This window comes from Eptatretus burgeri, chromosome 7, assembly GCF_056783735.1.
Source record: "Eptatretus burgeri isolate ZD-2024b chromosome 7, Ebu_testis_v1, whole genome shotgun sequence".
Lineage (NCBI taxonomy): Eukaryota > Metazoa > Chordata > Myxini > Myxiniformes > Myxinidae > Eptatretus > Eptatretus burgeri.
The window spans coordinates 23,952,792-23,968,235 of NC_140967.1; the positions used below are offsets into that span (position 1 = coordinate 23,952,792).

General features: G+C 41.5%; 1 long non-coding RNA gene and 1 other non-coding gene across 3 annotated transcripts in view; both read left to right on the forward strand.

Moving 5' to 3' along the window:
• LOC147022828 (uncharacterized) overlaps positions 1-15,444 on the forward strand; it is a 49,364-nt gene that overhangs the window by 4,324 nt on the left and 29,596 nt on the right. The window contains exons 1-2 of one of the 2 annotated variants that reach the window (XR_015059934.1): positions 1,014-1,609; positions 10,601-10,657. This is a non-coding gene — a long non-coding RNA (uncharacterized LOC147022828). Of the gene's footprint in view, positions 1-1,013; positions 1,610-10,600; positions 10,658-15,444 lie in introns of those variants that run through there. The other variant, XR_015059935.1, reaches the window with a different exon arrangement.
• On the forward strand, positions 10,737-10,809 carry TRNAK-CUU (transfer RNA lysine (anticodon CUU)). The gene has a single exon. It is a non-coding gene; the product is annotated as a tRNA-Lys (tRNA).

Consider the following 15,444-nt stretch of genomic DNA (forward strand, 5'->3'; position numbering starts at 1 on the left):
GAGAGCGAAGAAACGGCCTGTGCGGTTGTTGTTTGTTGCTCGCGGTTTGAATATTTATTTATAATTTTTTTTTTTTAAACGGGCACGAACTAGTCCATCTATAATTTCAGCAGTGTGTGTGTGTGTGTGTGTGTGTGTGTGTGTGTGTGTGTGTGTGTGTGTGTGTGTGTGTGTGTGTGTGTGTGTGTGTGTGTGTGTGTGTGTGTGTGACCGCTGTTTCTCGACAACCACTGGTCCGATATAATTGAAACTTGCCAGGTATATTGCTGGGACCCGAGGATGTGCCTTTTCAAGGTTTGATATGAATCGGACAAGTGGTTCCCAAGTTATGGCCATTTATTTACCAAACCAATGACAGGACACGGTGCTATGACGTCACAATTCTGTTTTTTTGCACGTACGGGCACGCACTTGAAAATTATAAACACCTGAGCTGCCACCTGCCTCCACTTCAGCAAGGGTATATCCATACATTCAATGCTTCATAAAAAGCCCATTTTCTTTCGGATTACTCATGGTCATATTTTCGGTGAGGTGGTAACCTCCGATTATCAAATATGGTGTCAAATGTGAAAAAATAACTGTGAATTAAGACGTCACCATGATAGGTAACATCGGCGAAAAAGGAGTCACGTGACTTCCCAAATGCGCTCACCATTCAAAAACCGAACATAGTACAAACACAACACATATATCGATTTAAAGGTAATGTTACCCTTCATCTGAAGACGTAACTCTCAAGGGTGAAGAGTTTGTAGAAAAAAAAGGTTGCCATCTTTGCTAACTTCACCAAATATACACCTCAAGTATACATGTATCGTATAGTTTAAAAAGAACCAAAGTGATTGTCGTGATTTGATTTGATTTATCAGCGTCTCGCGTTGCGAACGCTGCTCAGAGAGCTCGGCGTTCTTCTTCTTCGAAAGTTCTTGTTCTTGTTCTTGTTCTTGTTCTTGTTCTTGTTCTTGTTCTTGTTCTTGTTCTTGTTCTTACAAAACCTTAATCCCGATGACTCGGATCTTGTATATACGAGATCCTGATCTCCTTAAATACTGAGCACATGTACACATTCTCACATAGACGGTGCCTTTTGAGAGCGTCTATCATGAACTTTTAAATATATTCGGACATTTGCTTTAAAGTTTCTAAAAGTTCACGTTACTATTTAAAAATTATTCCATTTGTCGTATTGTAATTTCGTAAATACATTATTTATTTCGTAAATACACGATATATCGTAAATACGTAAAGACATTAGGACGCGTTTCGCTATTGGCTTAATCAAGGCACGTGACGAAATATCGGAAGTTGTTGTTTTAAAAAAAAAAAAAAAATTTTTAGCCGACAAAATCTTTTGGACGCTGCTCGTGGACACATTTGTCCTTGTTTTTACTTGGAAATTGATCGTAGATGTTTGATTAATTTAATCGTCGATGTCTCACCTCAAATGAGAAATTGGAGTGTGTTTGATTGGTAGAAACTGGAATTCAGTGTAAAAAAAATCAGTGAGGAGATATCGTTGTGGGTGGAGCCGGTAACCCTGGCAACCATTAATATTTTTGATTTTCAAATGGTTTCTGGTCACTACCACAGAAATATTCAATCACAGGTGAGATGTATTTCATTTCTTACAATATTATCAGTATCTCCGACCTCTTGATGATGTCTTGTCGAAGGGTCATTCAAAAACCATGTAGCTGATGCATCACAGTTGGGGTGTGTGTGGGTGTGTGTCGTTGTTTGTCCAAACGTCATTAAGTTTTTCACTTGCAGGGGGTTGGGGGGTGTTTCCAGAGCCATGATGTGACGACCGTTTTCGTGACATATTAAAACGAGCTGTAGAAGGACGTTTCTGGATGAGTTTTCCCGTAACCTTGAATGAGGTTCCGATTGAGCATTTCTCGATTAGCCATGGCTTTACCAAGAGATCTCACTGTAAACTGGTTGATGGAAGGAAAAAAAAAAGGTAACGCCAACTCCTTGAGAAGAGGAAGAAGTGTCTGCAGCAGTAAAGTAGGTTGTCCATCTGTACATATAACACCGAAATGTTTTTTTTGTTGTTGTTTGTGACCTCACAGCTTTCAGCTCCCAAAGTTAGTTTGTGACGAAACTTTCTATGATCAGATTTTTAACCACGATACACCGAAATAGGCGTTTCAAACAGTCATGAGGAGGTCATTTGGCACATTATTGCCCTGTTGCACTCCAGCTTTAATTTATTTACGAACATGAGGACATTTCTTTACTACAGCTTCACTCCATTACACCCTGTATGGCCTGTAGACCTCATTAGACTTTACACCCCTTAGAACCTTCAGTACCCATTTAGACCCTTTTGAGACATATAGACCGTCTTCGGCACTTTTCAGACCTTTGAAAACCCTTTGGACAATTTCAGACCATTTGGACACTTCAGACGCTTTTGCTCTTTCTCCCTAAAAACCCCTTTAGACATTTAAGACCCTTCGACCCTTTTTTAGATACAAAGTCGAGGCTCGTATAAGAGCTAATACATAGAAACATATAACAACGCAGGAGACAAGAGGGGTGGGAAGGGAAACAAAAAATAGTGAGGAACAAATACAATAGGATATCTGTGGAAAGGAGAGGGATGGGATGGGGGTAAACAAGATGACACTCCAGGGACTTTCATGAAGGAAAACAGGAAATTTGAAGGAGGTGGATTAACGGGGGTAGTAAAGATCGAGATTTTGGATGGTGGAAGATGTGAGATGGTGGTGAGCAGCTGTTTTGAAGACTTGGAGGGAGCAGTGGGATTGAAGAGAGTGTGGGAGTTTGTTCCAGAGGCAGGAAAAAAGAGGAATGAATGAGTGAAGGTGAGCAGGGATTCTTGATTTTGGCAGTTTCACCAGAACTGGGTTTTTGGCGGACGTTGTGTGCCCTGCGGAAATATAGGGGTTGGAATGTGGGGGGGGGGGGGGTCGTAATCGGTGACAGAGCAAGGGAGGGGGGCAAGGCCAGAGAGGAGATGGTAGAAGATAGAAAGACCACCGACCTGCCTCCGGTGAGAGAGTGAGTGACCCAAAACTCAGCTTCATCGTGGGAGATGCCAATGATCCGAAAAGTCTTGGTTTCCACAGTGTGAAGTCGCCCTAAGTGTGAGGCAGGAGCACCACCCCAGAGGGGGAGCAGTACTCCATCAGACTGCAGAAGAAAGCTTTGTAAATGGTGAGAAGCTTAGGTGTGTCATGGAAGGACTTTGCGTGATGTCGGAGGCCAGCTTGGAGATGTGGCTTTCCCAGGAAAGATCATGGCAGATAGTGTGACCAAAATGCTTGAATGAAAGGACTTCTTCAAGGGGATTGTTTAAAAAGTAGATGGGGGGGTGAGGAGGGTTCCAGACAGTCCTTTTGGAGAGACATGGTGAGAGTGTGTGGTCAGGATTGAAAAACTAATTCCAAGTGTTCGAACAGCTTGTGATTTTATCCAGGTCAGCAGATAGTGAAGAGGCTTCTGCACAGGGCCAATAAAACTCCATTGAGGAACTCCACCCTGAACAGGAAGAGAAGATGAGAGAATTCCATTAGAACCACATGTTGACTTCGACAGGAGAGGAAGTCCATGAGCCATGAGTGAATATTGCCTTGAATACCATAAGAAGAGAGTTTGGTAAGCAGTGCTGGAGGTCAAACCGTATCAAAAACTTGCGATATGTTGAGGGAGATGTCTCTGATCTCATGTTTGGACTTTAGGTTGAGTTGTTGAGAAAGCACAAGTAGCATATCCAGAGTTGATTGACCTGGTCTAAATCGAAATTGATGGTCAGAAATCAAACCATTGTAGAAGAGGAAGGATTTTATGTCAGAAGGGATTATGTATTCTATGACCTTGCTGATGATTGGGAGCAGGGTGATTGGTCTGTAGTTGCATAGATCAGTTTTTGCACATTTTTATGCAGTGGTAATGTTTGCTGACTTCGAAGAAGATGGCAAATGACCTTGAGTAAATGAGAGGGTGATTAGAACAGACAGAGAGAGAGTAAGAGCAGCAGAGCAGGTTTTTGGAGCATGAGGGCTGATGCCGTCTGGACCGGTTGCAGAATCTGAGTCGAGGTTTGACAGCAAGCTCTCCACGTTGTCAGGAGAAAAGGACACAGAGTCCAAGAACAGCTGGATGCGACTGGGTAAGGTGGGTACAGAAAGCAAGGAGTTTGGGATGCAATATTTAGGCCTAATCACATTTGGCAAACACCTATACTCCGATCTCTAGCGGTAGCGCATGGTGGACGCATGGTCGATGCAGACTGCCACGGAGGCCGCACGTAGGACGCACGGTGGGCGTAGAGAAACCGTGCGTCGACCCTGCGTTGCCCGCAGGTAGTCACACAGACTGCAAGCCACCGTACGTTGAACACAGGGACGCCTTAGGACTACCCTATGGCGACCGTGGAAATAGTGCGGCCGCCGTAATTTTTTGGGGGGTGGCAAAATTTATTTTTCAATGATAAGAGCCTACGGCAGCTGCAGGAATAACACAAGCCCACCGTACGCCCTACGTACGGTCGACGTGGAACACATCTACGTCATGGCTACGGCTTGTCGAATTGCGACGTCCAACGTAGAAATGAAAAAAGTTATAACTCCGCGATATAATTCCACGACGACCCCTACAGCCTGTAAAAGATAGCCATACGGCGTAGAGCCACCCCGAGGCCACCTCAGAAAGTCTGCGGCCGCCGCACGTTTCTGTCAATTCAGGGGGGGTACGGCCGCCATATCCTAGCCGTAGAGCAAATGTGACTTAGGCCTTAGAAGCAAACACAGTGTTTAGGCATTCAGCCTTTTCGTGAGTATTCAGCTGTGCAGCCAGGGGGAGGGGTGAATTGGGGGAAGGGGCAGGAGGAGGGACCCTTTAGTTACCTGGCAACGCAGGGCACCTCTGCGATTAATAAATGTGAGCTTTTTATATTTGATGATGTGAATTGTGAGAGATTTATATTCAAGAGCACTCGGTTACAAATCTCATTTTAGTCTCTCTCAGCAACTGCTCGTTGGACACAAAGTCCGACCAGTGAAAGCCAAGGATTCTTCGAAGAGACCTGGTACCAAAGGAATTAAGTCGCCATCTCAGATCCATGGTCAGAGTCCAAGTCTCACATCCATAGAGCAAGACTGGAAGCACGAAGGACCTGCAGACTAGGACTTTCGTCCTCCTGCACAGGTACCTACAGACAACGCCACACCCCATGATCCAGTGAATCTATGACTCCCCAGGCCCGACTCAGATGTCTATTGACTTCTGGCTCACAGCCTGCAGAGACATGAATATCACAGCCAGGGTAAGTGAATCTTTCCATGACCTCAAAATCCTCGCCACAAACAGGTACAGACAAGAAAGCAGCATCCAAGATGTCATTGAAAGCCTAGTCCTTAGTTTTGACTCAGGAAACCCGTAATCCCAGTGACTCCGACTCCTCATTCAACGCCTTTAGGGCCCCCAAAAAGATATCCAGAGTCTCCCCAAAGATGACTGCATCATCTGCAAAATCAAGGTCAGAGATCTTGACATTACCAAATGATGCACCGCCATTTGATCTCTCCGGCATCCTCCCCAGAATCCAAGTTTGTTCATGACATTAAAAAAATCGGGGTCAAAGAGGGTATCAGGAGGGGTTGCCCATCAAAATAAGTATTTGCCTTCTTCTCTGAAACTAGACACACAATTTCGATTAACCTTGACCACAACCTTCATCACTTGCAATGTACCAAAAGTTTGTTTACGCCATTAAAAATAATCGAGGTCGAAGTAGGTCTAAAGTGGGGTTGTCCCACAAAATATGCATTTGCTTTCTTCTCCAAAACTACACACACAATGTCAATGTCGATGAAAGTTGGGTCCTAATGGTGCCTTAAAGAGCAGGTTTTGGGTCGCTGATGACTTCACGTGATTCGAAGGTTGTAAGCACATTAATAATCGTTGGGCAATTATTTTCTTACATTTGAAACTCAAAATATGCTAAAATTAACTTTTAAGTCAAAACTTTTGTCAGTGATCGAAAAACAGACCGGAATTTACCGAAGATGCTATGATGTCACGTTCTCCGAAAACTTCGTGAACATTCGGAAACAGCATGTGAACAATGGCGAGATGCGAATCAGAGAGCGATTTCAGCGGCGATGAAATTGAGTGTTTTCATTCCGATATTGCCGAGGACGAGTCGGAGGATGATGGGAATTTATACTATGGAGTTTCTGGCCCTGAGACATATAAATTTGAGCCACTTGCAAGTGCCAGAAAACGGCCTATTTCATGTACAAGTGGCAGGACTGACTGCCCGGCAGTTCACACTGACAGACTCCACCAGACAGATTGGTTTGTAGATTTTCATTTTCATGTTCGATGCATAAAATAATGTAAAGTTTGATTCGTCTGTGACTTGATGTAATATTTTTTAACCCTCTAGTCACTCAAGAGTCCAGAAATAGAATGAATCAATTATGGACCCAAATATATTTTACACCGTAGCCTTGGTGTTGAAGTCTTTCTGACAGCTGAGCTTGACCCCAGCGAAAGTGAACAGTTAGAACAAACCCCAACTTTCAAGAGACTGTTGTGGCATATAAATACCAAAACATGTATTTATACATATACATATAAATATTTATACATATACATATAAACAACAAAACATATAAATACCTCATTGGGAAATATTCTACGAGATTTAGAAAAAAAGTGGAAAATTGATCAATTTTTTACAATTGAAATGAAATAGCCCAATTTTCTGATGCTGTTAAAAAAGTACTTTAATCAACAATAAGTTGATTTGTTGAGAAATTTTTTCATGCTTGTGTTTTTCAGAAAGTTTATTTATGTGTTTTTCCATGTACTCTTAGAATACATTTCAAGGTTTTTTCACTTAAACTCAACAATTGATTCTGTGACAGAGCAGTATATGGAGAACTTGTCAACCAACAACTCATATTCACAGAGTGGTGATCAGATGTGTTTATGCCTTCGTAATCCTCGGCTGTGAAATGGTCACCACAAATGACAAGTCTATCCAAAGGGTCCTCTTTACCCGTTTTCTTTGGGGGAAAATTCGCCCATTTTGTTTGTACAAATCTTATCCACTGCCAGCGAATGTTTGATTCCTTCGGGAATCAGTGGGAGTGATTACCCGTTTTCCAGCCATTTTCGCAAAACATGACGACACACGTACGAGGCATGATGTACAAATATCCAAATAACTTTGTTCTATAATAATTCAAAATAAAAAAAGGATAATATAGATCGTTGCAAGCTCAAAAAAGCAAAAGAACGGCCCACTGAACTGGACACTTCTTCAATGAGCGAGTGAGTGTCCGCTTTGTTTTGGAGAATTTGACGTCACCGTCCATATATGGCATGCGGCTGTTTTTTTCAACAGCCTTGAGAAATAACAATTTCGGAGTTAAATTTCATTAATTTTCCCAATAGTTAGGCAACCACAATAGTTTGCATCGAACTATTTAATGCACATATAATCATATTGATAAATTTTCAGAACATGTTTGGTGACCCGCAACCTGCTCTTCAATGAACTTCAGCAAGTGCACAGAATGGCATCTGTCGGATTGACTGGATATGTGAAAAGTTCAACAGACTACAGAATCGAATTTGTGTGGAAACACGAAACCAGCAAGCGAGAGAAGGTATCATGAACCTACCTCATAATTTTTTTTTCCAAAGAGGTGCAAATGGAAGATGTCACACATGAAACCGAAACAGCAATAGATACAGCATCAATGATTGGAAAAAAGATGAAATGCAAATATAAAGTGAAATATCAACAGATATACAACTTGGAGAATGACAAAAGAGCAGGAAAGTATATAAAGAATATATTTGGACAGATTTGGCATTCACAAAGAAAGCTCATTGGAATGGCGAAGAAGAGGTGAGCTCAACTAAGGTGGAGAACAAATCATTAATAATGCCCAAGATAAAGGACACAACACGAGTGGCTTGAGGACAATGGTGGGACTGAGTCAATCAGACAAGTGTAGGTTCTGCAAGGAAGAAACAGAAAGCAAGAATCATCTCCTTTCGGGATGTAAAACCTCATGTCAGAACAACTGCACACACAGGCACAACAGGGTTTGTAATGTAATCCACTGGCATATCTGCAAAAAGTTCAGTATCCCAGTTCCAGAAAGCACATGTAAACACAAACCAAAAGCAATCATTGAAAATGAGAAAGTAACACTCACATATGACGTGATGATCCCATCAAGCATGAACATACAAAACAAAACATTACGACCAGACATAGCACTTAGGTACCAAAAAGAAAAGAAGGCATTGCTCAATGAGGTTTCAGTTCCCAGCGATATTGGTCAAAACAACACAGAAATCAAGAAAATGACCAAATACCAAGACCTCAAAAATGAAGTGAAAAGGTCGTGGAATCTGAAGAATGCCGAAATTGTGCCAGTGATCTTTTGAGCAATGGGGATAATGAAGAAGAACCTGATGGAGATCTTAAAAACCACCCTGAGGAATGCAAATACAAACAAAGTTGGAAGCTGTCCAGGGCTCAGTGACGATCCTGAAAAGAGCCATCGGACCAAAACATTGAGAACGAGAAGGGCAGTCGGTAGAGCGCATACCTCCGCCCTGTAATGCCTGATCCATGACAACATATCAGGCCCAATAAATTTTTGAAATATCATGCTATATATTGGTTTAGCCCTATCTCTTAATGGTGAAGAATCACTGAAATAATTCTCGCATCCGGATCCGGATCCTGATCTTCACCAAAATCTAATCAGTTCATCCTTGTCACACACCCAACCTGTCCACAAAATTTCGTCCAGATCCGTTCAAAACTTTTTGAGATATCCTGTACACAGACAAACAGGCAGACAAGCTGGTAGGTGACATGGGTGGTCGCTAGACTAAGGCGAATTTGAAATATGTAGATAAGAGAACACATCAGATGGCATTTTTGCCGTTCGTTGTTCCATATAGGAACATGACGAGCAACTGTCCATTCATCATTTGTGTTTGATTCCCTAACCCTACGTTAGGGAATCCCAACACGAATGTTGGGGTGAAAGCATATAGTAATATAATTGCATACTAGTCATACAGTTTTTGACGGATCGGGCTGAAATTTTTTGACAAAGAGATTCATTATAGTCCGCATAAAAGCGCGGAAGCCGATTTTTGATTTTCGAAAAAATATATGTATCTAATTTTTTCAAAAAATTCAGTCCCGTTGCTAGGCAACGGTGGCGTCCATAGCAACGGTGCTCAAAAGCATACAACTAGATCCTGGTATGAACCTACCAGTCAAGTTTCATCAAAACCGGTTGACTCCTCTGGCCTCCAGAGCTGTCCATTACATACAAACAAACAGACGGACATACAGACAGACAGAAAACCTGAGACTAAGGGTAGTCTAGCGACTACCCAAAAGCGGTGAAAACATAACCTCCTTCACCTTCGGTGGCGGAGGTAGCAAGAAAACTTCACAGCTTGATCCATGAATCGTGATCCCCCACCCCCACCCCCTTTCCCGAATTGAAGGTGGTTACTTCGAGACCTGGGAGGACTCTGTTACACCTTCTGAAACCCGCATATTGAGATAACAACCAACGACACACACACACACACACACACACACACACACACACACACACACACACACACACACACACACACACACACACACACACACACACACACACACTAGCCCATACTAGAGGTACGCACACTCGTCTCTGAGCTGTCTTCCTGGGTTTGAATCCAGACTCAGCTCGAAACTCTCATCCTGGTGTTTCACAGGCAGGGCGAGGTATCAATATGGGTGCTGGCCTTCGGATGGACGTTAAATGAGCGTCCTGTCTTGATAGCATTAGTTGTTGGAGTGTTAAAAATCCCACGGTGTCCTTCGCAAAGAGGAGGCGACTTATCGCGAGCAACATGGCCCGATTACATAGTCCTGACTTAACTGACTCCTTCAAAGGTATTTGCAAACCACCCAGAAAAGCTCATGCCAAAAACACCACTCTGGTAGCATCAACGCTCTGGGAAAGAGTAGAATGCACCTCTTGATCATATATGTATGTTCTTCCTCAAAATCACATGGATAATTTTGTTCTTCTGTATATTTAGGAAAAATTACCCTGGGGATGTTCATGTGCCTGCCCCATTGTTCTCCCCAAGGTTCCTCATAACCTCCCACACCCAGACAATTAAATTAACTCCGGAAATCAACACATTTAATGAATTTAGATTTTTGAATGATTTATGGTTAAAATTTAATGAATGAAGGTTTAAGGATTGAATGGTGATGTGGTGCATGATGGGCAAAAATCCTCCTGTATCAGGCCTTTGTATAAGCAACTCTTTTATTACTTTCAACAAGACTCGTTCCAAGGTCTTTCAAACTGATAACAGCTCGGAACCTCTAACTGTGATTTTGTGTACAACGATGTTTGGGAATGTTTATTAATTTATTATGTATACTCGGGAGTGTAATGTGCCACATTGTTCTTTTTTTGCACATCACAAGTACAACCTCCGACATCCCCAAACCCCTCTTCTGCCCCCGCTCCCCCAACACATCCTCTTCCAACAATCTCACCGCCAGATACATCATGGACTGACATCCACATTCCCTCCCATGTCCTGTTAAAAGTACATTTTGGTGAGTTCGATCTTTCCTGATCTCCTTATTCGGATTTATTAATTAGGATTACTACTCTAAATGCAATGTTACTGCAGTGGCCTGGCTAGCTCAGTCGGTAGAGCATGGGACTCTTAATCCCAGGGTCGTGGGTTCGAGCCCCACGTTGGGCGAGTTTTTTTTTGTAATACAACTCGTCTCTGTGGTGTCGTGGTTGGGTAGTCTTTTCTGAGTCTGCAAGATCAGCAGTACTAACTCTGACAGTTCCAGCAATGATTTTTAAAATGTGAGTTATACCAATGATTTTTTAAGTGGTTCAGAGCTGTTAGCATTCAGGTTAAGATCTCATGAATGAGAATTAAGGTTAATATTTAAAGAATTAGAATTAAAGTTGGGATTTGATGAATACCAATCATGTTAAAAATGATCCAGAGTTATCCCAATGATTTAAAAATATCCAGAGTTATACCAATGATTTTAAAATGCTACAGAGTTATACCAATTATTTTTTAAATGGAAGAGAGTTATACCAATAATTTTAAAATGGCACAGAGATATCGCAATGATTTTAAAATGGTACAGAGATATCGCAATGATTTCAAAATGGTGGAGTTATATCAATGGATTGTAAAAATGGTACAGAGTTATTCCAATTATTTTTGAAATGGTAGAGAGTTATACCAATAATTTTAAAATGGCACAGATATATCGCAATGATTTTAAAATGGTACAGAGATATCGCAATGATTTCAAAATGGTGGAGTTATATCAATGATTGTAAAAAAAATGATACAGAGTTAGATTAATGATTGTAAAAATGGTACAGTTATACCAATTATAATTGTGATAATATATAATATAATTGTGGTACAATAGTACAGAATTATAATTCACCAATAAGTGATGAAACCGGTTTGGCAGCTGAGGGTGTGTGTAGCATTGGGATTCTCATGTTGTAATATTTGTGAATGTCTTTATAGCTGTGGAGGAACTCTGGGAAGGGTTTGATACAGCAAAGCGCTTATCTTGCGTAGGCCTTCGTGGTTGCTTCATGCAGCAGTTTCGGTGAGAGGAGCATGGGAGTTGTCAAAATATATTCATATATATATATATATATATATATATATATATATATATATATATATATATATATATATATATATATATATATATATATATATATATATATATATATATATATATATATATATCTACCTATACTTTTACAGATACATGTATATATATATATATATATATATATATATATATATATATATATATATATATATATATATATATATATATATATGTATATGTATATATAGAAATATATATATATATATATATACATATATATATATATATGTATATATATATATATATATGTATTTATAGAAGTATATATACAGTGGGGAGAACAAGTATTTGATACACTGCCGATTTTGCAGGTTTGCTCAGTTACAAAGCACGTAGAGGTCTGTAATTTTTATCATAGGTACACTTCAACTGTGAAAGATGGAATCTAAAACAAAAATCCTGAAAATCGCATTGTATGATTTTTTAAATGATTAATTTGCATTTTATTGCATGAAATAAGTATTTGATGCATCAGAAAAACAGAACTTAATATTTGGTACAGAAACCTTTGTTTGCAATTACAGAGATCAGACGTTTCCTGTAGTTCTTAACCAGGTTTGCACAGACTGCAGCAGCGATTTTGGCCCACTCCTCCATACAGATCTTATCCAGATCCTTCAGGTTTCGGGGCTGTCGCTGGGCAACACAGACTTTCAGCTCCCACCAAAGATTTTCTATTGGGTTCAGGTCTGGAGACTGGCTAGGCCACTCCAGGACCTTGAGATGCTTCTTATGGAGCCACTCCTTAGTTGCCCTGGCTGTGTGTTTCAGGTCATTGTCATGCTGGAAGACCCAGCCACGCACCATCTTCAATGCTCTTGTTGAGGGAAGAAGGTTGTTGGCCAAGATCTCATGATACATGGCCCCATCCATCCTCCCCTCAATACGGTGTAGTCGTCCTGTCCCCTTTGCAGAAAAGCATCCCCAAAGAATGTTTCCACCTCCATGCTTCACAGTTGGGATGGTGTTCTTGGGGTTGTACTCATCCTTCTTCTTCCTCCAAACACGGCGAGTGGAGTTTAAACCAAAAAGCTCTATTTTGGTCTCATCAGACCACATGACCTTCTCCCATTCCTCCTCTGGATCATCCAGATGGTCATTGGCAAACTTCAGATGGGCCTGGACATGCGCTGGCTTGAGCAGAGGGACCTTGCATGCACTGCAGGATTTTAATCCATGACGGCGTAGTGTGTTACTTCTGGTTTTCTTTGATACTGTGGTCCCAGCTCTCTTCAGGTCATTGACCAGGTCCCGCCGTGTAGTTCTGGGCTGATCCCTCACCTTTCTCATGATCACTGAGGCTCCACGAGGTGAGATCTTGCATGGAGCCCCAGACCGAGGAAGATTGACTGTCATCTTGAACTTCTTCCATTTTCTAATAATTGCGCCAACAGTTGTTGCCTTCTCACCAAGCTGCTTGCCTATTGTCCTGTAGCCCATCCCAGCCTTGTGCAAGTCTACAATTTTGTCCCTGATGTCCTTAGACAGCTCTCTGGTCTTGCCCATTGTGGAGAGGTTGGAGTCTGATTGATTGAGTGTGGACAGCTGTCTTTTATGCAGATAACGAGTTCAAACAGGTGTAGTTAATACAGGTAATGAGTGGAGAATGGGAGGGCTTCTTAAAGACAAAACTAACAGGTCTGTGAGAGCCGGAATTCTTACTGGTTGGTAGGTGATCAAATACTTATTTCATGCAATAAAATGCAAATTAATTATTTAAAAATCATACAATGTGATTTTCAGGATTTATGTTTTAGATTCCGTTTTTCATTGTTGAAGTGTACCTCTGATAAAAATTACAGACCTCTACGTGCTTTGTAAGTCGGAAAACCTGCAAAATCGGCAGTGTATCAAATACTTGTTCTCCCGACTGTATGTATGTATGTATATATATATATATATATATATATATATATATATATATATATATATATATATATATATATATATATATATATATATATATATACATATCCATATATTTTGACATATACATAATTACATATATATATATATATTTCTATATATATATATATATATATATATATATGTATACATATGTATACATATATATTGTTGTCGGCCGGGGGACGGTGGCGAGAACGACCACAAGGTGGGGAAAGCTTGCGTCGTCTCCCACCAAACTCCCCGGAATTGTAGGCCGTCGCTCGGATAACTCTGTGAGCCGGCGGGTCGTTTAACCGACCGTGGAACGCCAATATCTCGACCGCGTGGCATAGGATTATTTTGTCTCGATCCAATGTACCTAAAGCCTAGGTCACATTTGCCACGGCGGCCGTGGGGTCTCCAAAATCTGCGGCCACTAGCAATTATACGGCGGCCGCAGTATTTCCACGGTCACACAATGTAGCAGTCACATATGTTTTTATTTTTCGGGGAGCCGCATGGCGTATTTAGAAATCGTGGAGACCGAAAACGTGGGGGTGCCGTACGGTCTTTGATTTGATGTCGCACGGTGACCTTAGGGCATCGCTGCGGCGGCCATAGAATTTTCAAGGCAGACGCAAGGTGCCCGCAGGGGGGACCGCAGGGGGGCCCTAAGGAGAACGTGTGGGTATATATATACCGGTATATATATATATATATATATATATATATATATATATATATATATATATATATATATATATATATATATATATAAACATATATATACAGACGGACGGTAATGAGTGGGTATATATATACCAGTTCTTTTTTTCACTGAAATAAAAATATACCAGCATATATAACTGAATATACTACCAGTATACTGGTACCAGTATACTGGGCCGGTGTATACCCTGGTTAAAATAGGTGTACCATATCCCTGTGTCGTAAGAGGTGACCAGGGTTGCGTCAGGAAGGGCATCCGGCGTAAAACATGTGCCAAATCAGTATGCGGATCATACGGATGATCTGCTGTGGCGATCCCTAACGGGAGCAGCCGATAGAAGAAGAAGAAGATATAACTGAATATACTATTACTATAATATACCGTGGTGCCCCCAGAATCCGAACGCCCCATTGTTTGAACAAATTGGAATCCGAACAATTTTTTTGAGAAAATTTTGCCCTAAAAACCTAATACATTTTAAAAAAGCTGAACACAACGTAGCGTTCATGTTTGTTCACGTGTCTCCCCCACCTGTTCGAGCCGCATCTTCGCGCTTTGTTCATTCAGTTCGTCGGTTGAAGTCCTCGTGAAAGCATCTCTCGTGTGTCGATCGATACTTTAGGCCTCAGTCACATTTGCTCTACGGTGAGGATACGGCGGCCGTACGCCCTCTGAATTGACAGAAACGTGCGGCGGCCGCAGAGAAACTGAGCTGGCCTCAGGGAGGCCCTACGCCATTTGGCTATATTTTACAGGCCGTAAGGGCGCCGTGGAATTATAACGCGGAGTGATAACTTTTTTCATTTCTACGTTCGCCGTAGAAATTCGACAAGCCGAAACAAAAGAACTGGTAAAAAAAAAATTAACCCATTCGTTACCGTCCGTCTGGCCACACGTTTTGGTCGCGTGGCGTGGCGTCGCGTGGCGTGGCGTGGCGTCGCGTGGCATGGCGTCGCGTGGCATGGCGTCGCGTGGCGTCTTCTTCTTGGTTTTTTTTTATATCGTCCTTTTCCCAAGACGCACTATCGACCTATCGGCCTAACAGCTAACAGTG